This window comes from Pithys albifrons, chromosome 4, assembly GCF_047495875.1.
Source record: "Pithys albifrons albifrons isolate INPA30051 chromosome 4, PitAlb_v1, whole genome shotgun sequence".
Classification (NCBI taxonomy): Eukaryota; Metazoa; Chordata; class Aves; order Passeriformes; family Thamnophilidae; genus Pithys; species Pithys albifrons.
The window spans coordinates 51,759,982-51,787,744 of NC_092461.1; positions in this window are offsets into that span (position 1 = coordinate 51,759,982).

Sequence of the window (27,763 nt, forward strand, 5' to 3'; positions counted from 1 at the left end):
CAGTGGTGTTGGTACGTCTGTATTTGTTACTCTTCTCCTGTTACAGTGAGGAATTTCTCACCCTTTATACATAGTTCTTTGCCAAAACTAATCAGAATGATCAATGAGGAGAAATCCTATTTCAGTGTAAGTCAGTCCTAAACTGGTATAATATCATAAGAATTCTCCATCTCTATTCCACTCCTTTATCCTGAATATTTCTACAATCACTTTCACCATGAAGAAACAAACAAAGGAGGTCAAGATAGGTATGAGAGGAGAGAAAGAGAAATATTTTAAGACTGGCAGCCAAGTTTAAAAAGTGTGTGACTTTATAGTAAGCCCTACAGTTGCCTCAAGTGTCTTCACATATCTTTCTCTAACTCTGCCCCCTCTGTGGTATGTAGTCTTTGCTTTGCTAAAACATATGAATTTAGTTCTCTGAATCTTTACAGTTTCTCTGTATGGCCTCAATGATACGTGTGGCTTATTGCTGATGCTGAGACTTCATTACCAAACTAAGGAGCCCAGAACTGTGCTGAGTATTTAATCCCAAAGTAAAGCCTCTTCCAGCACCTTGAGAGAGAAAATGACCTCCCTGAGAACTGACAAGATGCCTCTGTTACGACTCACAAACACTCTACAGCACCTTTGCTGTAACAAGATATTGCTAGGTCACATCAGATTTGTTACCTATTATCTTCTTTAAATCTTTATAAACTCAAATGCTTCCAAGTATTTCCCTCCTGATGATTGTGCAGTTAAGATGTTTTTTCCTGAGAAATATTAGTTTGCGTTGTTTTCTCAGTTGAATCTAATTGCGCTGTTTCCTGCACATATTTCTAACCCTGAAAGTCCTTTTGGAGAAAGGATTTCTGCGTTCTCACCAGTGTACATCTGAGGAAGACGAAGCAATTGCTGAGGGTAGAAAAACAGGAATGAGAAAAGAATTAAAGTTTCCCAGTTCCCAGTTCCCTTTTATTTCATCTGCAAGGCACAGCTTGCAGTTGGAAATCACCACCATGCAGGCAGGCAAAACACAGCTGACCCCCGAGACAGAGAGACAAGAGAGCCAGTGTACATATATATATAAAGAAATTCCTATTTTTGTATAAAAAATAATAAAATAAAATCAGGATCATTTATAATTCCTGCAGAATTCCCCCAAAGTCAGTATTTTTGCTGTTTACCATTATCAGTTGTTTCAAATCTTTTATTCAGTTTTCACTCCACATAATAAAGTTCATGTCCAAGTAAACATTTCAAGGTCTAATAACAAAGAATTCATGGAGCTCTCTCATTAGTGGAATATTACATTGAAACCATTCAGATGCTGCAGTGATCTGCTTTAGGATTTCTATCACTTCCACACACAGGTTTTGGTTTTGTTGGGGTTTTTTTGTTGTTGTTGTTTTTATTTTACAATTCATAGGTAACTTAATTTGTATTATAGGCAAAATGATGATTTGCTGCCAAGAATTAAAAAAATTACGCTGCTGCTATATCCAATAGTAATAAATTAAAGAATAGTTTTCATGGTAGTCAGGATCATTGCATTTTCTAATCTCCAATAGAAATCTTTATAATAAGTACAGAGTCCTGTAATTTATCAAATTTTAAAAAAAATTAATAGCAATTATCTGAGACAGTGAAAAAGAACAACCCAACTGTTCCTCATCACACAGGAAGTGTTTAGTGTAGGAGTTTTACCTAGGAAATGAATAATTATTCCCTTTCTAGCTTGCCAAAACACTTCAGAAGACCATTGCTGAGAAACTCAGTTGCCTTATGGAGTGACAAAAACTGTTTCAAGAAACCTTAAAACTATTTACTGTCCTTTAGGCCATAACTTTTGTTAACACACACAAAAAATTCATCACAATGATTCTGGACTCCAGAGGCTTTGAGAAGAGCCTAGGTTATTCTCTAGCTGTGCACCAAAATATTTATGATGTTTGCAACTTGAAACAGCTTCAGTTGGGAAAATGAGTGGAGTTCAAGAGCTCTGAACAGGTTTTAGTCTGTTATTTTTGCAACAGTTATAAGTTTACTGGGCTGAAACTCACACAGATCAAAATGAAAGAAAATGTTCCCAGGAACTCCCATGAAGACTGAATTTTTGGCAGCTCTGCTGAAATCTAAAACAAGAATGAGAGAGCTGCCACCATCAAAAAATATTCATCAACATTTTCACCATATATAGGTCTGTTTTATTTATATAAATATATTCTATGTGTTAAGATGTAAGAGCTGTTTGCCTGTTATTCATCATCAACAAATCTCTGGGCAAACACCAGGATTTGAGTCTTCTTGTGGCCCTATTGCAGAGGTGCTGAGTTCCTACTGATCTCACTATACCGAGAGCTGTAAGCACTCCCCACCAACAACTGTGAGACCACTGATCATGAAAAATGTGGCTTGTTTCTGTCAAAACTGCCAAACTTGCAGTTCCCTCAGAATTTGATGAAAGGCTTCAGACATGTCTGTTGATTTGTGTCATGTGAATTACAAAACCCTCTGATGATCCTAATATTTTCATGCCAGCCCAAATCAAACCAAATCAAGCTATACTAAGCCACTTGAATTCAGTTCTATTACAAAACAGAGGGGAAATTCCCAGCCATAATAACAATAGAAGTTGTTTTTATTTAGAAAAACATTTACAGAGGATCTATATTCATAACACCATCAGAAAAAGAAACAGACTTAAAGTAATATAGTAATCATAAATACATGATTATATTACACTAATTCCTGTTTCCACCTTTTCGTCAAGGTAAAAAAGTCTCACAATAGAAGCAAGCACATGACAAGGTGGCATGAAGGGATTCAGCATACAGGGTAAATGAGCATTTATTCATCTCAGTCCTCTTCACCAACTTCATATCTGACCTTCCCTTCAGCTCCTCACATCTAGTTTTCCTAGAAAAATGTGCAGATGAGTATCATTACTGTGGGAATGGTTCCTTTGTGAATATTTGGACTTCAGGAATGAGAAACAAAGTTGAACATATTCAGCCTCCAAAGATCTCTAGAGGTACCTCCCTGACAGAGTTGTAGTTGCCCCAAACAAACCTTCCATATGTTGTATTAATCAAAAGGGAAAAATAAAGGAATGGCAGAATCTCTTCAGATCATTTTGCATGTAAGTAATGATCCTGTTAGTGAGCTGGAGAAAATTCTCCGAGTCACCCCTGAAGCACTCCTGACCTGGAATGCAAACTGGGAAAATTGTGTGCAATAAGAGTCAGGAGATAAAAACTAAGCCATTCCCACAAGAGATCACCTTTAGCCATGGAAAAACTATATAACATAGTGAATAAATAACTAACTTGATGGGGCTGACAGCTTTCCTATGTCTAACAGGAAAGAATGCCCATTTAGATACAAATTGACAGCTTCTTCTGAGGTGGAAGGGCTTTCATTCATAATGCTGAGTATAATGGACAAATACCAGCATGAGAACGGTACATCTATGTTCCCATGAACAAATAGAAGATTTTTAAAAATTCAAGAGGAGAAGAAAAAATGTTGTCTTGCGGGCTGCTCTTCTGCAAATTTTATATGCAAGGGAATTTTGAGAGTGTATGTCCTCTGGCTCATCGGTAAATAAAGATGAATGGAGAGAGAAAAGAGACTGATACCATGTGAGGTACAGAAAAGTCTCTTAACTGCAGAATCTCAAATAAATATTATTTTGGATGTTTTCCTCTCTGTTTCTCTGTTTAGGTTTCTTGTTTAACCTGCAGCCTGTTTGACCAGTGTTGTTCCAGTGCAATGCATAATGCAGAAATATTTGAAATGGAGAGCAATTAGGGTTACTGTAACAGTAATACTCAAATATTTAGAGATCAGGATATTTTAAAGCCTCAGTAAGGTGAAAACAGCAGTTTCTATTTTTTGTTTTTTAAGTTTTGAAGCTGGCTAACCATGCTACAGGCATATGGCCCAGTAATAACACCTATGGGGAGCAGTGCTGCCATCTGTGTCCAATGGAGCTAGGCTGATTTGCCCCATCTGAGAATGTGATCTGTAACCTTTCACAGGTGAATTTGGCCAGAATGAGAAAGTAGCAAGATGAGCAAAAATGAAAAGCTAACAAAGTTACCACAGCTTGTAATGAAAAATCATTTTCAGACATTCGCAATTCCTTTTCACCTCCTCTTCTGTTTTCTCCTCCTCTCCCCCCATTGTTATTATCTTTTATGCTGCTTGTCTTTGCTGATTGAGTATTTTATTCATTACAGCTTGTGTGGTATTGATGCAACATTTTTGTGGATGTTCAGCCTCCTGGTGGACCTGGGTCCTGACTGGAGGGCCTGGTCCTCAGGCTGCTTTGCCTCTTAGTGTGCTGAAGGGAAGCATTCCCTACAGCTCTTTTCCTCACATATGACAACCAAACCTGAGGCACTGCTACCCCCAAACTATCACATTTAGCTAGTTGAGAGTGGGGGAATTTTCCAGCAGTCCAGCCAAGTAAATGCATATGAGGACACAGAGCACACATAGTACCTGTATGTATGCACAGAGGAGGTGATATAAATGTTTCCTGTTATTGTAGTAGAGCTACTAAATGTAAATTGACAGAATGTGAAGAATATTATCATGGAAATGTCAGCAAGCAGAGTAGCCTGTAGGAAAACATCACAGGAAAAGGAAAAAGAGTTCCCTTCCACATTTGGAAATTTGGATGAAGTGCTAAGCTGCAGGGGTTGGTTCTTGAATTAAATGTCAGTGCTTTAGGGTCAGTGACCTTACCTCTACGGTACTTTATTGGTAGTGTGATAGATAATTTATAGCTCTAAAAAATGCTGGAAGGACATACTCTTTCATGGAAAATATGGTTTGTATTTGTACTATGCCCATTACTCTTATTTCTGACAATCTGTAATAAGTCTATATAAATTTGTTACTAAATTGCTATTCTCTAATAGATATACAATGCTTCCATTATTTGATGATATTATTGTCACAGGGGCGCATATGTCAACTCAAAAGCTCCTATGAAATGTATGAGTATGTGCCAGGATTTCATTTGACTTTAATTTTAAATGTAATCATATAAGTAATAAACCTTCACCATTTCAGCTTGAATTCCTTGCAATAATAGCCTTTTGTTTATTTCCTTCTTTTAGATAAAATTGACACTGACAGCATTTTGGCAAGGTTAAAATAATACTGTTATTATAAACATTTAATCATAATAAAAGGAAATAATGTATTTTTAAAAGGATATTCCTTTGAAGTGTTACTGCCTGATTACCTCACAATAGCTTTATCTTTTAGTTATTCCCTGCCAAGACTGTGCTTCATTTCTCTATCTGGGAGAATGTAGATTTTCTCCTAGTAGAAGCAGAATGAGAATGCCTTTCAGTGGCTGTGAAATTCTTTCCTATTTCTGATACTCTTGCAAGGATCTCCAGCAGTGATTTATCATGGGACATGGGTTTTAATTGCTACCATAATTTGCTTTGACATTGAAACAATCTGTATGCTTGTGTCCATTGTTTGGCCAAATGTGACTGTTTGCATAAGAAATAACTTGCAATTTTCTTCATATTGGCAACATTGCATTCCTGTAATGTGGAGAAATTAATGCACCATCTGCTCCCATGTAAGTTAATGGGGGTTTGCCTTCAACTTGCACGGGAGAAGAATAGGTTCCAGGTAAGAAACTGCTGAATGAACTGCTTTTTACACATTTTTCTTTACAGAAAGCTAGTCCTTTCATGAGATTCAGGAAAAATCTTAAAAAATCTTTTGTTTTTTCATTATACTGTCCTAGCAGCCAAGGGTCACTGCTGAAATGTTATGTCTACTAAGGACTGCCAAGGTTTGTCATTAAGCAGGATCACTTGGGAATGTTCCAAACATTAATACTTTTATATTCCAGATAATGATATTTTCAGTCAAGCAATATGCAAGTTTTGCCAGACTCAAGCAATACAAATGCAACTTCTCTTTGGTCATATTGGTGGGACCTGTATCATGTGGCAGGTGTTCTCTACAGCTTTGGTCCCCTGAAATGTTGCTCTGGGGCCCTCCTGGAGCATTTTGAGGCTCCCTCTTGACTTTGAGCCTGGGTTTCCTCTGCAGAACTAGCCAGGACTGTCTGGAAATGATGCACATCTGAGTCTTGTCCCAGCAGGAGAAACACTCCTGGATCCCACATTGCAGAGGAAGAATTTATCATTGCCTATTCCCATTACTCTGTCTCTCTGTTCACTATATGACAATCTATAACAAAACAACTAGCAAATGTTCAGTTTTAGCATCATTTGTAGTGTGTTTTTCAAATGTAATTTGTTATTTTCACTTTTCAAAAGTCAAGGTCTGTGACATGATAGTTCTCCCATTTCCAAACCAAGCATTAACTCTAGTTTCACCTGTGCAGCAACCACACAGAAAACATAATCACTCATCCTATTGCCATTGGAGATCAGCAATTCCCCGTCAACACAGATGGAAAACAAGGATGGTTTGCTCCAATGTTTGACAGACTATATCTTCTATTAATAGCAAATATAAACTGCATTTCACACAAAGATACCCATGTGCATTACAAAGGTTGAATAACCATCATCCTTGTTTTACAAATGGCCTGCCAGTGTCACAATGAAAACCATTATATCATTGTTCCTTCAGATAGATCTTTTTAATCACTAGTGGCCAGGGCTGAGCTCAAAATTCAACTTCCATGCCAAGTATCAAACTAGTATTTAACCCTCCTGATTGTCCCCTGATGACACTTTCATGGAAATAACACTGATGACCTTGAACAGGTTGCTGAGTGTTGCATATTTGTAAGAGAATATCTAAGATCATTGAACACTTCACTCTACCATCAGTTTGCACTGTTTCTGACTAAAACTGAACTTATCTGGGAGGACACCTCTCAAGAAGCTGTCAAATCAAACAGAGAAGTACATCTATAAGCACAGGGTGATGTCAAGAGAGGACAGATGGGTCCACAGCATTTATGATTACAGGTCAGACAACACTTCCTTTAGGAAACAAATTACTGGAAGAGAGTCTGTAAGTCTTTATATTCTGCATGTGCACCGAAAGGTTTTGAGGTCCTTACATGGGCACAAGACCAAGCAGTTGGTTAGAAACTCTTCTAGGCAGGTGATAGGAGGTTAATCCATAGCAAGCGAGAAAGGCAGTGCAATTTGAAACCTGGAAGGCACTGGAGGAGCAGAAGAGGAGAGCAAGGGTAAAGACCAGAGTAGAGCCAGGGTAATTTCAGGGGTGATTGGGATGTCTTTATTGCCTCCCCAGTCCTCCAGAAAGATGCAGATGTTGGTTTAGCCTGCTTCTAGTCACCAGGGTACACCTGCAAGTGGAGTTCCTTCTCCATGCCAATGGGGACAATCCATCCCTAGTAACTCTCTGCTACAGCAATAATATTTGGAATACATTTTTTGGGAGGAATCTGACTTCACACAAGAGGGCAACTCAAACCCTCCAAATAGATCTTACTGGAACTTTGATCTCAAAGGAATTTTTAGATCAGCAAATCTGGCTTCTGCTCATACATAAACTACAGGATGTCACAGATACTGTTCTATTCTTTAGGATCAAAGACTAACTAAACTAGAAAATTTCAATCTTCAAGTAGCTTAACAGTCAAAGCTACAAGCAAACAACAAGGTAGGCTGAGGTTCCCAGTATCTAGAAACCCAAGAGATGAGATATGCTGAAAGAGCTCCAGCATGGGAATTTTGAGGGAACCCCTCACCCTGCAGAGAAACTTTGCTAAGAAGAGGAGTGGAAATCCCATCCTAATGCCAGTTTGTGGATCAGTATTAACCCAATTACAAGAGGCTGGGGTTCAGGCAGAGAAACTTCAATACTGTCTTAAAGCATGTGTATCCCTTCTGCCTTCTCATCACTGGTTGCAATTGATCTCTCATGATTTAGGGGAAGACAGAACATCTCCATGAGATCTGAAGAGCATATAATTGCCAGTTAGAGAAGAGAAATCCCACCATGTGCTTGAAGAGATTGTGAGGTATTTTACACTGTTTTGGAAGTGGCTTGAATAAAATACAAGCAATACTGAGAAGTCCTATAACCAACTCCTCTGCCAATATTCCCCACTGTGCAAATTGTCTATCATTTGTACATGCTGAGCTACTCCTTGGCATGGGTTATATAGTTTCTAAGTTTTCCTAATGGTTTTACAAGTCTCCAAACAAATGTGTTCTCAGTATTACCCAAGTTTTCCAGTTCACTTGGAATATAACAGTAACCTCATAAAAAGTGAGTAGACTCTTGCAATACTGATAGAGACATGCTCCCCATCTTTCTTCTTCAAGACATTGAAGAAGGCATTTTTCATAGGCATTTTTTCATGTGAACTTCAATTATAATACTAAATATCTATTGGATATCCATTCATTTCACCAGCATGCGTGGTGGAGGCCCCCTGTCTGGGTCAGTGCATGTAATACTTTCCATCTCCTGTGGAATTTGTTCAATCAGCTGAGTTTGAGGAATCACACATGTGAATTCTAATACAAATATGCAATATGTCTTCCTAAAAATCTTAATCTCAAGAGGAGTAATCGATAAGTAAATACTGGAAATATTAAAAAAATCCGTATTTTGTAAATCCAGCAGGATAAGAGCTATGAAGAATGTGTACAAAACTTGTTGCCTTTGACTGTAAAAAATATTGTGTGTGATGTTCACTTCAGGCTACTTGGCTGTGGGTTAATCTACTTTTCCACAGCTGTTTGAAACTGCCTGGTAAGATGCTTATCTGCTTATAAACCCATACTCCAGTAATTTAAAATTCTAACACTTTATTTATAGTAGTTCAACTTAGAATTTCACTGTTTTAGCCTCAGAGGAGTCAGAGAAGAGCTCTCAGGGAAGGATACAAAACCTCCAACTAAATTCCTGCATCTGTATCCAGCACACATAGCTTTGTTAACTACCTGCCTTTGCAATGGTAACCACCACCCTTCTGTGGGTAGCTCTGTACAGAGCACTGCTGCAGTGACACCACACTGTGGTACGGTTAGTCCTCAAACAGTGCTGTAAGCCATACCCAGCAGCTGGGAAGCAAAGAGTCTCTATGGATGAGTGAGGTAAACACTGTGAAATGAAAAGAAAAACTGTTTCCTCAAACTTACAAAGCAATTGGCTGCTTGGGTAGGGAGCAGAGTTAAGTCTTCCCTTGCTTTGCCTCCCAACAAACCCCTCCCCACCAGTGTGTGTGAATTTGTCCTGTGTGGAACTGATGTCTTTCTCTCAAATTTGCTAAAGGTTTTCAGGCAATTCTTACTTCGAATTCACCTAGCATCAATTTCCAGCCTTTATATACTGTGTTATGCCTTCCTCTTCAAGGCAATCCTTTGCCACCTTGACCGGCATTCTCCTGGGAATTCTGTATTTTTACGTCCTCTGGGTCCTCAGCAGCAGTTGGACTAGAGAAAAGAGGAAAGTAAAATATTGGCCAACAATATAAGCATGGAAAAAAATAACCAAAATACCATGGAAATCTGGGTAGAATAGCTTCATACACATAAAGGATCTTATTTTGATATTTCTGTTTGAAACACATTTATTTTTAAGCACAACTGTGATTTCCATATGTGGACTTCAGAAGGATGAGAGGTCTGAGTCCTTCTTTGCAAAATCAAGTGAAGTTGTAAAACATATCCAGATACCAGTGGCTGCGTGGCTCAAGGAATGACAGCATTGAATTTACATTAAAATCCTGCTTTGAAGCCTGTTTCTGTCTAGAAATTAGCTAATGCCATTATTTTCTGATGGCTCAGAGGCATATTGTCTCTGGAATGCAGGAAATAAACCCTGGCAATGTTTGTTCAAGTTTTGGAGGACTGCTCACAGTCACTATTTGACACCTTTTCAAAAACTTCATTGGAGAGAGCAAGTATGGAATGAAAATGCTCTCATTGCTTCAGACCAGAGTTGATTACAGCACTAATTCAGAATTAGGATTACTAGTCTGTATTGACTGTACAAAAATGTAGCATAATGTTTATTTTCTCTTCATATAAAAGTTTACTTAGTTACTGATTACAACAGTAGATTATATGTGAAATATGTGGCCCAACCATGTTTAGGCCACAAGACTACGGCAAGACAGTAAGCAGCCTGATTTATCTGCTATCTGAAGTCAAGTAACAGAATAAAATTATGCGTCTCCCTGAGAATCCTTGTTCAGTTTAGGATTTTTAAGGAAACACTTCTAGACACAGTTTCCATGGGAAAAATTAAGGTCTGTCAAAAGACAGAAGATTTCATGGAACTATTTGAGCTTTCTTAAAACTTTTGTTAGTAATTAAATGAGGAAATTGTTCAAAGAATGCTAAATGTTACTGGTTTTATATTTTCTGTTTCAGTTCTTCCTGATTTTTCATTTTAATTTTTTTCCAAATTAAAAATAGCCCCAAACTTTTCCTGTTATGACATACAAAATGTTTTAATTACCCAGAACTTTCCTCTCCTCAGGGATTTTTTTTCATTTCAAAATAAAAACCACGCTTCACTATCCTAAGAAGCTCATGGGAATGAGATTATTTTTCTTCATAATTCTATTGAATGTGTTTAAATTACCTTATTTTTGTTAAGTTCACTTCTTTCTGCTGCACATTGCAAAAAGGGTAGTACTCAAATATTAATAAAAAATATCTTAGGAAACAAAAATTCAAAGTCACATCATAAGTGTTTCTAAATGGAACAACCTTGATGTGATGAATGACAAATCACTAAAAAGTAATCTCACTTAACACTTGAATTCATGTTCAATTTACAGAGTAAAACAAAGTATTTAAAGAAATTAATGGGAAAAGATGAATTCCCAGGAAGTCCTAAGTAATGGAATTTCCCCTTTCTGTGTTCTTTCAGTATGTTTTGCTTTGTGACTTCTTTGCTTGAATCCATTCATGACATAATATTCCATTCAAATAATTTATGTCATCTTTTTCTTAGTATTTCTAAGGCATTTACTACATCTAACAGTGCTTCATTGCAAAGAGAATTTAACAAGATTAAATGATTCAATCAGGTAATTACACAGATATTAATTATCTTTACAGGTGTGTTACATATATTTTTCTAAATCCTACCAGGTGTAGAATTCCTCACATTTCAAACCAGAAAATGACTCAAAGGGAGAAACATATTTCACTGGATGTTTAATACCTTAACTAGTGACTTCTCAGTTGTCTGAAACATCTGTGTTGATTGAGTGGTCTATGCAAAAACTTATATGAGGAATGGGTCTTAAGGAGATGCCATATTTATTCACCAGGTTTCTTCATTCATGTAACATAGTAGGCATCAGGAAACAGAGAAGAAAGCATCACATCATTTTCCCCAAACCCAAGATGCTTTGAATTCAATTAAATTATCTTCTCATAGAAAGACACGAACTGCTGAAGACACATGTGTAAGTTGATGCAATCTCTAAAAGCTGAGCACCTATCCTGCCTTGATTCCCCAGTTCCTCTCCAGCCCAGCCTAGGTGAACAGATGACCCATATGGTTGGCAGAGGAAGTAGAAAGCTCTTCAAGAACACTAAGAGCTCCAGAAAGCTTTTGGGTGAGTCCCAGTCTTAGGGTCCTGAGAAATGACTCCCTCTCTGAGAAAATTCAAGTGTAGAGTACTTCACCTGGAGAGGAATAACCCCAAGTACAAATACGGGTTGGTGGCTAACCTTCTAGAAAGCAGCTTTGTGGAGGAGGACCTGGGAGCCTTAGTGGATGACCATGGTTGACCATGAGGCGACAGTTCCCCTGCTGCTGGGGGCCCCATGGTAACCTGGGCTTCATCAGGAAGAATGGCCAGAAGGTCAAGGGAGGTGATCCCTCTACTCTGCCCTAGTGAGGCCATATCTGGAGTATTGCGTTCATTTCTGATCTCCCCAGTTCAAGACTAGGAACTACTGCAGAAGGTCCAGCAGAGGGCCACAGAGATGATGATGAGTCTGGAGCATCTCATGAAGAAAGACTGTGGGAGCTGGACCTGTTTAGTTACGAGAAGACTGAGAGGGGATCTCACTAAAGAATTCAAATATCTCATATGCAAGTGTAATGCAGCAGGTCTCACTGCCTGGGCACTTACTTATATTTAAGACCCCAAGAGATTTTGCCCTCAGGAACTCTTGCAAAGCCTTTGATTTTTTTATACCTTGAATTATGTAAAGAGAACATGCCACAAGTGTTTCCCAAGAGAATTTCTTTCAATTTAGTGGGAAAATGAGTGTTTTGACAAAAGGATTTTACAGGAGTAACAAGCATCCAGGGAGAACATTCCACAAAGGTACCCAGGAAACATCAACCCCATACAGCCTAGCGAAATACCACTTCTGGTTGTAAGTTACCCACAAGAGAAAGAAAAGAGTCAAGAGACAGAAGAGAGAAGAAGGAAGGAGTGAAGACAGAGAGGGGAGAGAGAAAAATAGTCACTGCCAAGAGGTCACATGGTGGCAGGTATACAGACAGAAGTACAAACCAGGTGGAGGCTCTGTGTGTGCACTGTTACGGTTTGGCTGCCATGGCCCCACCCCCCAGTGGGACAACTGGTCAATACCCACTCCCAGCCGAGGCAAGGGGTGCTGCAGTCAGTCAGAGGCTCCAGGGCCGTGGTGCAGGCAGGCTCCCAGGCAGGCTTTATTTGGTTGACAGCCCAGCCACATGGCTCCCAGTACTGCCATAAGTGATCCCGGCTGCCATGTTGGCTGCAGACCATGAGCCTCACGACACTGCCATGAGGCTGCAGGCCCGACCATGACCCCTGCCCTGACACACTCACACACAAGATGGTCAATCCAACATAGTTATTAAGATCCAACATAGTTATTAAGCAATCTACTGTGACACAAATATGGTCTCTTGCAGCGGATGTCAGGAGCATGGTGCCAGACTCTTTTCGGTGGTGCCCGGTGACAGGACAAGAAGCAATGGCCATAAACTAAAGAAGTTACATCTCAACACAAGGAAGAAATTCTTTACATTGAGGGTGGCAGGGCACTGGTACAGGCTGACCAAGGAAAGTAGTGGAGTCTGACTCTTTGGAGAAATCTAAAACCCACATGGAAAAATTCCTGTGTAATCTGCCTTAGAGGCCCTTGCCTTGGCAGAGGGATTGGAACTAGATGATCTCCAGAGATCCCTTTCAACCTTAACTATTCAGTGATTTCATGGGGGCAAAGATGATATTTGGATAACTAAGCACAGTCAGTCCCACCCTCATGTCTCTGAAAATCACTGTTAGTACCCTGTAGTTTATCATATCTCAGTGCAAACCCATCACCCCACATAAACTGGTGCTCTGGCCCCAGCAACTCATTCTTCTACTAGTGCCTTTTGCCAAAATTCTCCCTTCCCTCAAGTTGATCAGGAGTGACAGCAAACACCTTGCAAGTATCAGATAACCCAAAGACAGGATCCACTGGGTATGCAAAGTTGTGTCATGTGTATATACAAATTACCTTGAAGCTGCTTTGCTGCTTTTAACAATGCCAGTTAGCAGACCAGATCACTGTTTTGGGTGAAACTGATAAATGCACAACTAGAGCACCATTACAAATGTTTGTAGGAGATCCTGATTAGAGAATGACCAGAAAGAGTGACAATGGCCATAAATGGTTCTATGCAAATCCACCTGGCTGGACTTCCTATGCTGTCCTCAAACTCAGCCTTTTCAGGGAACAGGTTTATAATTTGATGATCTTTAAGGTCTCTTCCAACCCAAAGTATTCTATGATTCTACTCTTCTGTGGAGGAAAAGACAGCAGACCCAGCTGGGTCACAAAAGATACACACCACCCTCAGATACCTCAGTGCCAAACTCAAGAGACTGTGAAAACCACAGGAGAAATCCCACTGGAATTTTTTATCAGGTTCTTTCAGTCTCATTAAATGCATGCAGTTGCAGAGGTGTTCTGAAAATACCCAAATAAATAGCCAGCACCTTTCAGCTTCTTTTCAGACTCAAAACAGGTATAACAACTTTTGCAGTTTTCCATTCTTTTCACTTTTTTTTCCCTTTTAGATTACGTCTCAATCAATTCGGATACAGGAGGGAGCGGGAAAAGATGGCATCAGGCTTAATTCCTGTTGTTAAATAAACCAGACTGGTAAGCTTTCTGTGGCTGATGGACAAGCACCTGTGTGACTTAAAATTGTTGAGGTTGATCCTTTAAGAGCATCAAGTCCAACTGTCAGTCTAGCAATTTTTGTTCACATCCACACATCTGGTATGCCTCACCATCCTGAGCAGAACAGCCATGTCCACAGCACTTCTCAGCAGTGGTCACTCTTGTGTCAACTAGCCTTGAATCACATCCTGGTGATGTCCACAACAGGACTGGACAGAATAGGTCAAAAGTCACTAAAGAGTGAATGTAAATGATTAAGATTCATGCAATTTTGAGTGTGCATACTGGTTCTGCTTAATTTGTCACAACAGACTCTTTTGCAGCTATTTGTTGTACTTAATCTGTCCTGTTACATTGGAGTAGGTTATTTAAAGCCATGGGGGTATACCTTCACTGGTGCTGTGGCTCTGGTGCAGGATGCACAGGTGGGACCTATAGACCTCCATGCGGGCACGAACTCTTGTTCCAGCTCCAGCCATCCCTGTGCCCCACACAGCAGACAGCACAATCCAGCCCCAGCTATGTCCTGTGCCTGTTCATGCCACCATCCAAGATCGTAAGTGGCATTATTATACTTCTTTTAGACTTTGTGAGCCTGTTGCAAAAAAAGAAAAAAAAATAGAGTCAAGCTGAGACACCACCTGAAGGAATTTGGACTATTTCTGCCTTGTATTTGGGCACAAAGATTTTATTTGCCTGTAATAAGAAACATTACCTTCTCCTCCCCCCAATAAAATGATTCCTCTAATATTTAAGTTTCAAGACCATACACTGTGTTTATAACCCTCAGGCACTGAAGTAAAATAAGATTGAGTTTCCCTCAGGTAAGTACTTCCAGACACTTTATCTGCTATATCATTACAACTATACCCTATTTGTTACTGTACTGTGTAACACAATACTTGCATTATATTCCACATGAAAAGCTGTTTCTGCAGCATCTTGTCATCATTTCACAAACGCAGCTTTGAAGCCGTTTTGAATTCTGAATTCAGTGCATAACAGCAAAGGCTCAAGTGCACAACACCGTATTATTTACTCAGATGGGGTTAATTGCTGAATAAAAGAATGGTTCCTTTCAGTTTACCTTTTTACAATCTCACTCACATTGGATATGGAAGACAGGTAAGTCTGTGATAAATATCAAACTTTCTAATCAGAAACGAGCCCAGTCGTATTTCAAATTTTGAACTTAATCCAGAATCAGGAAATGCAGCCACTTGTGTTACTGTTGCTGAAAGAAGAAAATGACCTTTTTATTGTAGCTTACATTCACTATTGTACTTGTGAACCATGGGGAATGAAGCAGCAGAAATGCAAGGGCTTAAGGAGACCTTCTTTTAACAAGAAAACTGAAATTGGGTGCAATAAAAATATATAGCTGATATAAAGACTGTGTTTCTCCAGGGGAAATCTGTAACTTTGACAGGGATTCACTCCTAACAAATTATTCCTGCTTCCTAGCTACTGCTAGTATTTGCTGTCAGGCACTCATTCATTGCCTTAAGTTTTACCAGCTTTAGCCTCAGCATGGGTTCATTTGAATGCAGAAAAATTAATAATCCACTTCTTTAACAGCAATATAAAAAGTGAAAAGATATTATAAATTTTTAAGTGGAGATTGACTTTCAGCAAACTATTTTATTTCCCAGTGATGTTCCAGGGTGAATGTCTGCTGAATTATTTCAATATAATAATTCTTTGCTGATGACTAATTTATAGTTGAACTGGAATCCTGGACCAACATCAGTAACAAACTGTCATAACTCAATGGCTTGCTCTTGGACAGCATTCAGTGGTAGGCAACATTGGACCAGAGGAGATCAGAATCATAAAATTATACATAATTTTTTTGTGACATGGAACCCAGAGGGAATTTATGCTTTACCCAAACCAAGTTCTTTTACTGGAGCAGTTTATTGTGGTGCCCTCCTGTGTTAATAGTCAGCTGGGGCTAGATTTGCCAAGTAGTCGTAATACTGTATAGACACTTAAATTAAGTGGGTGGATTTTAAAACAGTTTTAAGTTTTTTAAATGTTTTAGAAATACTAAGAGCCTTACACAGTCCCTTGGGCTATCTGATTTTTTTTAAAATCAGTTAACTTAATTATCTGGAGAAATCAGAGCCTACCTATGAGTGAAAGTTTAAGTTGATGGGTCAGGTAGTGGAAAGTTGTGAGAGCTTTCTGTGCATTTTCACAAAGTCTTCAGTATCTTGTAAAAGAGACTCAGCCTTGTTTTCTGATCCCTAGATCTCATTTTTCACTCTCTCTGATTTTGAGGATAAGATTATTTTTTCTCTTTTCACTGTTTCTACTACAAAGTTATCCAGAAGATATTTAGAACGAGACCAAAACAAAATTACACATCAACAACAACAACAAAAGAATAATTCATAGGAAGTTCCTTAATCTTGTATGTTATTTAATACCATACTGGCATTGACAAAAGGATAAACTCATACTTTTCTGGAATAAGGCCTTGTGGATATTTCTTGTCAGCTCCCAACTCTTTTTTATAGGTCACTGTGAAAATTTTACCATGAGCTTCAACTGGAACAGATGCAGGCCTTATCTAGGTAGTTTCTTGGCTGCGATGTGCAAGGATCCTCCATGGAGAGCACTGGCAATGCTAGTACCAAAGGATGCAAAGGTGCTGAATATATCCCACAAAAGCATCTGCCAGCAGAGCTCTGTGTGATTCCCCACCTCAGCAATGGTGGTTATGCAGCACTCCCCAGTAAAACTCTGTTCCCATATCCCATTAGCATGTGGAGTTGAAGCACTCTGAGACCAGTAGTCATTCTCAGGGTAGGAAGCAGTTCTATAGTCCCCCTTACTGCTGTGGAGATTTTAATTTTTCACTCTTTTTTTTTCCTCAAGAAGAGGAATAAGATAACCTTCTGAACTGAAAGGGAAGAGCAATGGAAGCAAGAAAATACCTACAACTGCAGCAGTCAATCTTATAGTCCTCTCAGTTGAAATCTGTGAGAATAACCTCCATGTCACTGACCTACATGATTTAGAGAGGACAGAAGGGGACATAACTGGTCAGAAAACCTACTACAATGAGCATCCACCACTCATAATTATCTCTGTAGACACATGTTTTAAGAAGGAAATTTTGAGTGTACAGCAACAAGCTATACCAGTGTGCCGAAAGGCCAGCTGGAGGGGAAGATGGCCAGCTTGGTTAAATAGGGAGATTCTGAAAGAAATCAGGGATAAAAGGAAAGTTTACAGACTATGGAAAAAAGGGCTGGCTACTTACAAAGAATTTACAGATAGAGCTAGGTCATGTAGGAAAAAAATTAGGGAAAGAAAAGTGGAATTTGAAGTAAATTTGGCTATTTCAGTTAGGGATAACAAAAAGTCCTTTTATAAATACATTAATAACAAAAGGAGGGGCAAGGAAAACCTCCATTCTCTGTTGGACTTGGAGGGAAATATAGTTAAGGAAGATGAGGAGAAGGCTGAGGTACTTAACACCTACTTTGTCTCAGTTTTCACCAGTAAGACAGGTGGCCCTCAAGACAACTGGCCTCTGGAGCTGGTAGACAGGGAGAGGGAGCTGAATAGCCCTCCTGTATTCCAGGAGGATATAGTTATGGAGCAGTTCATCCTGAGTGCAATCACACAGCACCTTCAGGGTGGACAAGGGATTAGACCCAGCCTGCATGGGTTTAGGAGGGGCAGGTCCTCTCTGACCAACCTGATCTCTTTTTACAATCAGGTGACCCACCTGGTGGATGAGGGGAAGGCTGTGGATGTGGTCTATCTTGCACTTCAGCAAGGCCTTTGACACTGTCTCCCATAATATACTCCTGGAAAAGCTGGTAGCCCATGGCCTGGACAAGTGTACCCTCTCCTGGATTAGGAGCTGGCTGGAGGGTCGGGCCCAGAGAGTGCTGGTGAATGGAGCTGCATCCAGCTGGTGGCCAGTCACTAGTGGTGTTCCCCAGGGGTCTGTATTGGGTCCAGTCCTGTTTAGCATCTTTATTGATGATTTAGATGAGGGGATTGAGTCCATCATCAGCAAATTTGCTGATGACACCAAGTTGGGAGGGAGTGTCGACCTGCTGGAAGGCAGGAGGGCTCTGCAGAGGGATCTGGATAGACTTGAGAGATGGGCTTGATCCCAATGGGATGAAGTTCAATAAGGCCAAGTGCCAGGTCCTGCACTTTGGCCACAACAACCCCCTGCAGCTCTACAGGCTGGGGACAGAGTGGCTGGAAAGCAGCCAGGCAGAAAGGGACCTTGGAGTACTCAACATGAGCCAACAGTGTGTCCAGGTGGCCAAGAAGGCCAATGGGATCCTGTCCTGTATCAAAAATAGCGTGGTCAGCAGGACCAGGGAAGTGATCCTTACGCTGTACTCTGCGTTGGTGAGGCCACACCTTGAGTATTGTGTTCAGTTCTGGGCCCCTCAGTTGAGAAAGGATATTGAGGTGCTGGAGCGAGTCCAGAGAAGAGCAACAAGGCTGGTGAAGGGACTGGAGCACAAGCCCTATGGGGAGAGGCTGAGGGAACTGGGGTTGCTTAGCCTGGAGAAGAGGAGGCTCAGAGGTGACCTCATCACTGTCTAGAACTACCTGAAGGGAAGTTCTAGCCAGGTGGGGGCTGGTCTCTTCTCCCAGGCACTCAGCAATAGGACAAGGGGGCGCAGGCTTAAGCTCTGCCAGGGGAAATTTAAGTTGGAGATCAGAAAAAAATTCTTTCCAGAGAGAGTAATCAGGCATTGGAATGGGCTGCCCAGAGAGGTGGTGGATTCACCATCCCTAGAGATTTTTAAATGCAAATTGGACGTGGCGCTGAGTGCCATGATCTAGTAAATGGACTAGAGTTGGACCAAGGGTTGGGCTCGATGATCTTGGAGGTCTTTTCCAACTCAATCGATTCTATGATTAATTTGTGTATGTCCCTAACCTGAGTACACAACACTGACTGAAACACACCTTTACTGAAATACAAAACTAGAACATGTCTCTTCCTTATTCTATGTGGATATTTGTTCAAAAATACCCATAGCAGATATATTTTCTCTCATTTCCACCTGCATTTTATGCATTTCCTCTCATTTTATGCCTGCAGTGTACACCTACCTGCTCTTGCATGAACAATGTCCTCCAACAGTTTCCCTCTCTTATGTTTCTATGTTGTATTTTTATGATTTAATTATGTCCTTTTTAATTTTTTATTCTGCTGAGCTTAGAAGGTTGAATTACCCAAATGTCTTCTCACACAAGAAGCACTCTCTCCCCCAACCACCCCAGCCCTGAGGACTCCCAGACACCCTGTTGCAGACCAGTGACCCCTCATTTCCCTTTTCTTCTGTCATTTCATAGTCATGAACTAACATACCTGAAAAATCTCTTGTTTTTTACATGAAAGCATGTCCACCACAAGAACTGTGTTGTTTTAATGTCATGCTGTAATTGCGGACCTCCTCTGAGCTGATGATGCTTCTCAGTTTGAAATCATCAGCAAGTGCCATTCATACATTTATTTCTATCTGCGTTAAAGCAATTCATGAAAACATTTTGCAAGCTCAGTTCAAACATATCCTTCATGTACTCCATCAATAACCTCTTCGCAGTCAATTTCAATACCGCTGAATATTTTTAACAACTTCAGCACATAATTTGTGTATAACATGTTTGTACAAAAAAAAATCTCCATCCTAGTGGTTTTGGAGCATATAATAAGCATATTGCAAGATTTTTCCTTATTCTAAATATGCATTATGTTACAGAAGAAGGTATCATTTAAGTCTAGTTTGATCAGCTTTGTTATATCCCTTTTGTACTTTATTCTGCATTTTGTTTCCCCATACCATTTTCATTCTTTTCAAGCTTTTCTCTAAAGCCATGAACCCTGTTGAAACACACCTAAGACATCTGGGCTTTCCAGAATCTCCTTTCCTTCCTTTTCAAATTTCTTCATCTCCACCTTGAAGTTGGACCCTTGCTGCTGGACATCGGTCCCCCTAGTGATCAATGACTTGATTTAAATCAGGAATCTCCAAACCTGAGCTTCCATCTGAACTCAGAGCTCAGGGAGCATTTGTCCCTCCTCCCCTGACTATGCTTAATTCACTGTCAACATAACTCTTCAGCCAACAAGCAGGGAAGAATGGCTGTTAGATTGCTGGTAGGATGTTTGGAAACATAACATGCTGAATTTCTTTAGTCTGTCTCCAGTTATGCTTTAACAATTACTTTGATGACACAGGAAAGAGTTAACAGAACAAAAAACCAAGTCCTGCTTCAAGTATTTTTATAAATAATTTACACCACAGAGCTGTGGAGAAAAACATCTTAAGGGTTGCTCTTTTTTTTCCATTAGGTTCTCTGCTTTTACAGGTGGTGAGTCTCTGTAAGATCTGAAAATCTCCACACATGAAAATGTGATGGTGAGATGGTCTGGAACTGAAACACTCATCCTGCCTGACCCATTGCCTGTGGGTTTATAACACAGTCACTTGCTAAACTGACAGTAATAATCTGGAGTATGAATGCCTAATACTATCAAAGGCAGAGATACAGTTTTCTCCCTTGTAGCTGGTTCACTTTGACCTGGAGAAGTATATATAAACTCTCTCCCTCAACCCTTGGGGGAAGGATCTACTTGTCACAGTATCTATCTATCAATCAAGTGCTGAATTGTAGTTTTATAATAGAAGACAGATCCAACCAATTATTTCCTGCCACTTTTTTTAATTATTATTTTTTACTTATAGACTTGCAAGACATCTTTAAAATTGAATTGTGCACCCTTATTCTTCCAGAAAGCTGAGTCAAGATGAATATTTGGAATCATAGTGAACAGAGCTGACATTTTTGGTGTTGAATCTTCTCATGGACATCTGGTTCCACCAGACTGCTGTCATGGTCATAGCATTACTCAATAATTCAGGTATGAAGGAACCTCACAGGGCTTTTAACTCAACCTGCTGCTCCAAGACTAGTCAGCTCTTGGGTCAGCCCAGATGGCTCTGGACTTTACTCAATCAGGTCTTGAAAACCTCCAAGGAAGGAGATTGTACAATCTCTCTGAGAAATTTGTTTCCCTGCTTTATTGGCCTTGAGGGAAAAAGCTTCTCCTTATACCCTCCTGAACCATCATTTATTTCAATTCCATTGGAAACAGGATTGTTGTTTTATCTCATTTCTTGAGCTCTTTACATTCAGAGCTCCTCCCACAGGATCTCATATATCCCTTTCCTAAATGAACCAAAACCAGGCTGCCTGCAACCTAGGGTCTGTACCCAGCTATTCTCCCTCCACACTCCACTCAGGATCTACAAGTCCACTAGTTCATAAGCACTAAAGCTACTGCTTTTCATGTTCCCAGCCATTTCTTCCTTGTTTATAGCACCAGACCTAGCTTTGTATCATCCCTGGTAGGTCCACTGAGGGCCTCTGCCAAGAAGTTATCCCTCATCCTGTCCAGAATGCACCACACAGTATTGCTCTTCCAGAGAACGTCAGGAGATTGAAACAACCCATAAAAAGCAGAGTCTCTGATCCAAGAACTTTATTGAGTGGTTTAAAGAAGGCTTTGGCCACTTCCTTACTCTGTTCGGGTGGTCTGTAACACAATCCTGCCACAAGGGTATCTTCACCCAACTCTCTGACCTTGACACACAAGCTTCTCACCCATCATCCATCCCATACAAAAGCTCCATACATTAAGATTGTTCCCTAGCACAGAGAACAAGCCATGCTCACTTTCCCCATCTCTCCTGAAGAGCATGTATCTGTTGTAGCAGTGCAACAATGTGAGCCTGCCTGTGCTGGTTTAAAGGCGAACCAGCAGGGGAAATGAACTCACCACGAGAGAGATTATAAGTCAGAGCTAAAATTTAATAATAATATTACAATAACAACACTGACACAAAAGGGAAATTGCTTTCAACTCACAAAAACCCAGCAGTATAACCCAGTGTCCTGGGGCACAAACCCAAGGGGGTTTGTTTGCCCTTGTGCTGAGACCCCTGTGGCTCCCCCAAGTCCAGAGCAAAAGGAAATGAAAAACCTGTTGGTGCAGGCGAGGGCTGTGGTCTGGGCGAGAGCGGTGATCTCCTCCTGTCGAGGTCCTGCTGCTCCTCTGGATCCGACGAGAAGTTCCTGAGGTCTTCTTACCCACCACTTATGTACCCTCAGAGAGCATCCAGTCCCTCCCCCTGGGCGGGGACTCACTCAATGGGTGATTAACTCTGGGAGCCAGGGGGTATTGAACTGTTGATGGCCCATTAGCAGCTCCGCCCCCCTCAGGCTGGGTGTGAAGGTGATAATGGCTCCCTGGGCAGCTGCTGCTAATTGTCCATTGTCCTTGGGGAATGAATAGAGGGGGTAGAATACACAGCTTTGATCACCCCCACACAGGGTTAGCTGGTCCCTCCTGCTGAACTAGGACACTGTCCCAACACATCTGAGTCATTTCAGTGATGCTGTAGCTTTGTAAATACCTGCAGAGCTCTACTTCTTCCTGGTTCTTTCACGGGCTCTCTGCTTTGGTGTATCTATACACCAAAAATGGGTTTGCCAATCTGGAGAGTAGTGACCACGATATTATAGAATTTTTAATTCTCAGAGAAGTCAGGAGAGAGGTCAGCAGAACTGCCACCCTGGACTTTTGAAGTACAAACTTTGGCCTGTTTAGAAGACAGGTTGTGACAGTCTCTTGGAAGGCAATCCAAAGGGTAAAGGGGTCCAGGCAGACTGAACATGCTTTAAGAAAGAAATCCTAAAGTTACAGGAGCAGGACGTCCCCATGTGCCGAAAGATGACCCAGCAGGGAGAAACACCAGCCTGGCTGAAGAGGGCTTTGGCTAGAACCCTGAGAGAAAAAAGAAGAGTATATGGCTTCTGGAAAAAAGGGACAGGCAGCTCAGGAGGACTACAAGGATGTTGTGAGGTCATGCAGGGAGAAAATTGGAAGGGCCAAAGCCCAGATAGAACTTAATATAGCCACTGGTGTAAAAGACAACAAAAAGCACTTCTACAAATACATGAGCAACAAAAGGAGGGCTAAGCAGAATCTCCATCTTTTGTTGGATGTGGGGGGAAACACAGTGGCAAAGGCTGAGGAAAAGGCTGAGGTTCTGAATGCCTTCTTTGCCTCAGTCTTTAATAACATGACCAGCTGTTTTCAAGGTACCCAGCTCTGTGAGCTGGACGACAGAGACAGGGAGCAGAATGAAGACCCATAATCCAAGAAGGAATGGTCAATGACCTGCTATGCCACTTAGATCTGTACAAGTCCATAGGCCCAGATAGGATTCACCCAAAAGGACTAATGAGGTGGCAGAAGATCTCACCAAGGCACTTTCAGTCATTTACCAGCAATCCTGGCCACCTGGAAAGGTCCCAGGTGACTGGAAGCTGGCAAAAGTGAAGCCCATCTCTAAGGGTTGCAAGGAGGATTCGGAGAACTACAGGCCTGTCTGCCTGACGTTGGTATTGGGGAATGCCATGGAGCAGATCATCTTGAGTGCCATCACACAGCACATGCAGGAAAACCAGAGGATCAGGCCCAGCCAGCATGTGTTTAGGAAAGACATGTCCTCCTTCACCAAGCTGCACTCCTTCTATGACAAGGTGACCCATTTGGTGGAAGAGGGAAAGGCTGTGGATGTTGTCTAGCTGGACTTTAGTAAAGCCTTTCACACCATCTCCCACAGCATTCTCCTGGAGAAATTTGCTTTCTGTGGTGTGGATGTGTGTGCCCTTTGCTGGATAAAAAACTGTATAGATGGCTGGGCCCAGAGCAGGCATGGACTGAGTGACATCAAGCTGGCAGCCAGTCAGTACTAGGGTTTCCCAGGGCTCAGTACCAGGGCCAGACCCGTTTAATGTCTTTATCAACAGCCTGGACAAGGGAATCAAGGCCACCCTCACCAGGTTCACAGATGACACCAAGTTGGGTAGGAACGTTGATCTTCTGGAGGACAGGAAGGCTCTGAAGAAGGACATGGAGAAGTTGGATTGGTGGACTGAGGGCAAGAGGTTCAATAACATGATGCAGTGAGTCCTGCACAACAATCCCATGCAATGTTACAGGCTCAGAGAAGAGTGGCTGGAAAGGTGGAAAAAAAACCCTGGGGGTGCTGGCCAACAGCAGCTGAACATGAGTCAGCAGTGTGTCCAGGTGGCTGAGAAGGACAGCGGCATCCTAGCTTGTATCAAGAATAGTGTGGCCAGCAGGACTGGCCACTTGTACTTGGCACTGGTGAGGCCCACCTCAAGTGCTGAGTCCAGTTCTGGGCTCCTCACTGTAGGAAGGACATTGAGGTGCTGGAGTGTGTCCAGAGAAGGTCAACAAAGCTGGTGAAGGGTATGGAGCATGAGTCATATGAGGAGCAGCTGAAGAAGCTGGGGGTGTGTAAAATGGAGAAAAGGGGACACAGGGGGAATCCACAACTATCTGAAAGGAACTGTAATGAGCTGGGTGTCAGTCTCTTCTCCCTGGTAACAAGTGACAGGAAAAGAGAAAATAGCCTCAAATTGCACCAGAGGAGGTTTAGATTAGTTATTAGGAAAAAAATTCTTCACTGGAAGGGTTTTAAAGCATTGGAACAGATTCCCCAGGGTAGCAGTGAAGTCACCATCCCAGGAAGTGTTCAAAAAATATGTGGATCTGGTACATATGGGGTTTTGGTGAACATGGTGTGTTGATGGTTGGACCTGATGATCTTAAAGGTTCTTAACAATTCTATGATTATATGCTTGAGACAGGCTTTCCTTCACTCTCTTTCATGGTTCCCGAGGCTATTCTTGTTCCCATTACTCTACAATATTTTTTTCTATCCCAATCCAGTGTTTCCTCATTTAGTTGTGAGCTGTAATCTCCTTCCGCCAATGATTCAAATTTAAATAACTTTTTAGCCTCAAGAAGAGATGACTGAGAGGGAATCTTATCAATGTCTCTAAGTATCTGAAGGCAGAGCATCAAAAGGATGGAGCCAGGCACTTTGGTGGTGGTGTCAAGCAAGAGAACATAAGGCAATGGGCAGAAATTTATACATGGTAAGTTCCACCTGAATATGAGGAAATACTTCGTTACTGTGTATGTGACCGCACACTGGAACAGATTGCCCAGAGAGGTTGTGGAATCTCCTTTGCTGGAGGTAATGAAGAACTATCTGGAAGCAATCTTATGCTTTACGACAACTCTGCTTTGAGCAGGGAGTTTGGACCAGATGACCCACTGTTGTCCCTTCCAACCTAACCCATTCTGTGATTCTTGTTATGTCTTTCAGTATTCAACACTTTTCAATGCTCAGTACTTAACATTCAAAACTTTACTTTTCATTCTTCCCACTCTGGCTGTTTTATAGCTATGAGACAAGGTAAATCTACTAACAAAAGCCTTTCCATATTGTCTCCCCGTGAAATGTTTCCTTAAAACACCATGAACTATTTCTTCAAAAAGTAATCAATATAGAGTTTCTACTCCCTTCAATGAACAAAAGTACCTGTGTGCTTTTAGCCAAAATTAGTAGGAATCACCACAGAGGAAGGAGTGAAGATACCAAGGGTAATGATAATAAGAGATTCTGGTGCCCTTAAGCATAATTTTTTTGCTTTTATCCAAAGACACTCCTTTCCAGGGAGTGCACAGACACCTTGTGTGACTGTCCTAAAGTTTCAGCCATGCAGATTAAGGGCACATGCCACCAGAGAGGAAGCAAAAGGGGAAGGAAGGTGGACAAAGCTAAATATGATCCACACACATGATTTTGCAAAATATTAACCCATTTCATTTTTTCTTATCTCAAGGAAGGCATTAATCCATGAAGGGGAACTTGAAAGGACTAAGGAGAAGAAGATAATATAAGTTCTTCAAAGATTATGTGAGCCTGTTGTCTATTCTGTACCTACCATTATATTATTTCTGCTATTAGCATGTAGAACCTGTGCATATTTCTAACATCAATGAAGCTAACCACAATATGAGGTAGACACTGGAGGATGTCTGCAGATGATCACGAGAATTTTAGTAGAAGAGTGACTAATTTATACTGCCGCACAACACAACATGGGCAGGCTGATGGAATGACTTTCATCATTGCAGAAATCACAAAAGCACAGAATATATTGAGTTAGATGGGACTCACAAGGATCACCGAGTCCAACTCCTGGCCCTGCACAGGACCATCCCCTAAAGTCACACCAAGTGCCTCAGAGTATCATCCAAATTCTTCTTGAACTCTGTCAGGCTTGGTGCTGTGACCACTTCCCTGGGGTCCCTGTTCCAGCACCCAACCACCTTGCATAAGTAGAATTATTCCCAATCTCAAAGTAGCAAATTTGGGTCATTTTAACCTGATTTCTTCTAATGTGAGAGTTGTTCAGATGTGACTTGTTCCTGTAGTATCCTGCCCTATATTTTAGAAGCAAAGAGTACCTGTGATTGAGAAACACCAAGAAGTCAAAGACCACTCAAAAATTGCTACACTTTTTGAGACAGATTCCTCAGACAGACAAAACTGCTTTCCATGCAATTTATTGGGAGCAAAAAGGAATGGAAGAGAGGTGAAGAGATGGCCCATAAAAAGGGTTGTTCTAGGTTGTGTCTGATCTGGAATTTCACATCTGGAAAGGTGGAAAGTCGAAAGGTTCAGTTTTGCCCTTTAGGTGTGGAAAAGTGAGTATGTTTTATAAATAACATATCCTTTCACTTGAACAAAAAATAATAGCATGCTGTACATGACATTCCTTCTCTGAATAGATGAGAGTGAAATTGGGGCAGTAACATCTGAACTGAAGAGGGAGGTGAACCAAATTCTATTACTTCTTACCTGTCACAAAAACTGCAGCTAGAAAGGAATGAAAAAAATCCAGTCAGAACACCACCCATTTTCCAAAATGTTGACGTGTTCATACTAGTGAATTGAAGATGGAAAAAGGAAGTTTTGTTCCTTTTTTTGTTTCTTTCAACTTCACTGGTAGGATCTTATGATTTTGGGTTATTTTGTTCAGATTTTTAAATAAATCCTTTTCATATTTTTAACATTAGATATTTGTTGTCCAGCCAGGCTAGAAGATGCAGTGCCTCGGTTTTAGTAAATTAGTGATTGCACATTTTTTTGCAAGACAGGATTTTAAGCTAATTAAAATGGTTTTTATAGTGTTGTAACTCCCATTTAGCTTCATTTGAAACATCTTGAAGAGAGAGAAAATTTATTCAAAGCATAAAAACCAAATCATTTTAGTTATTACAAGTCATAGTAAATACTTGTTGCACTTTGAAGTGATTCTCGAAAGAGCCAGACAATGCCATGCTTTTTTTACCCATTATTGTAATAATATATGTAATTGTAGAAGGCGGCCCATTAACATACAACTTTCATTTTTTTTGCTGCATAAAACCAAAAAAGAGTAAATATAAATTTAAAAACGTACATGACTAGAGAACCTAAATCTATAGAGTGAACTCCTCTGGGAAGTAATAGCAGTGACACCAGCCAAGTTCTATGTGAATAATTCTAACCTCTAGGGTACATATTCAGACAACTTCAGTGGTTTATTGAATACGACTACAAAATGCATTTTCTTTTCAATTTTTTGAGAGATACAAACACCAGACACACTTACTAAATACAGAAATTTGAGCTGCCCATTTTGTACTTTTCAAA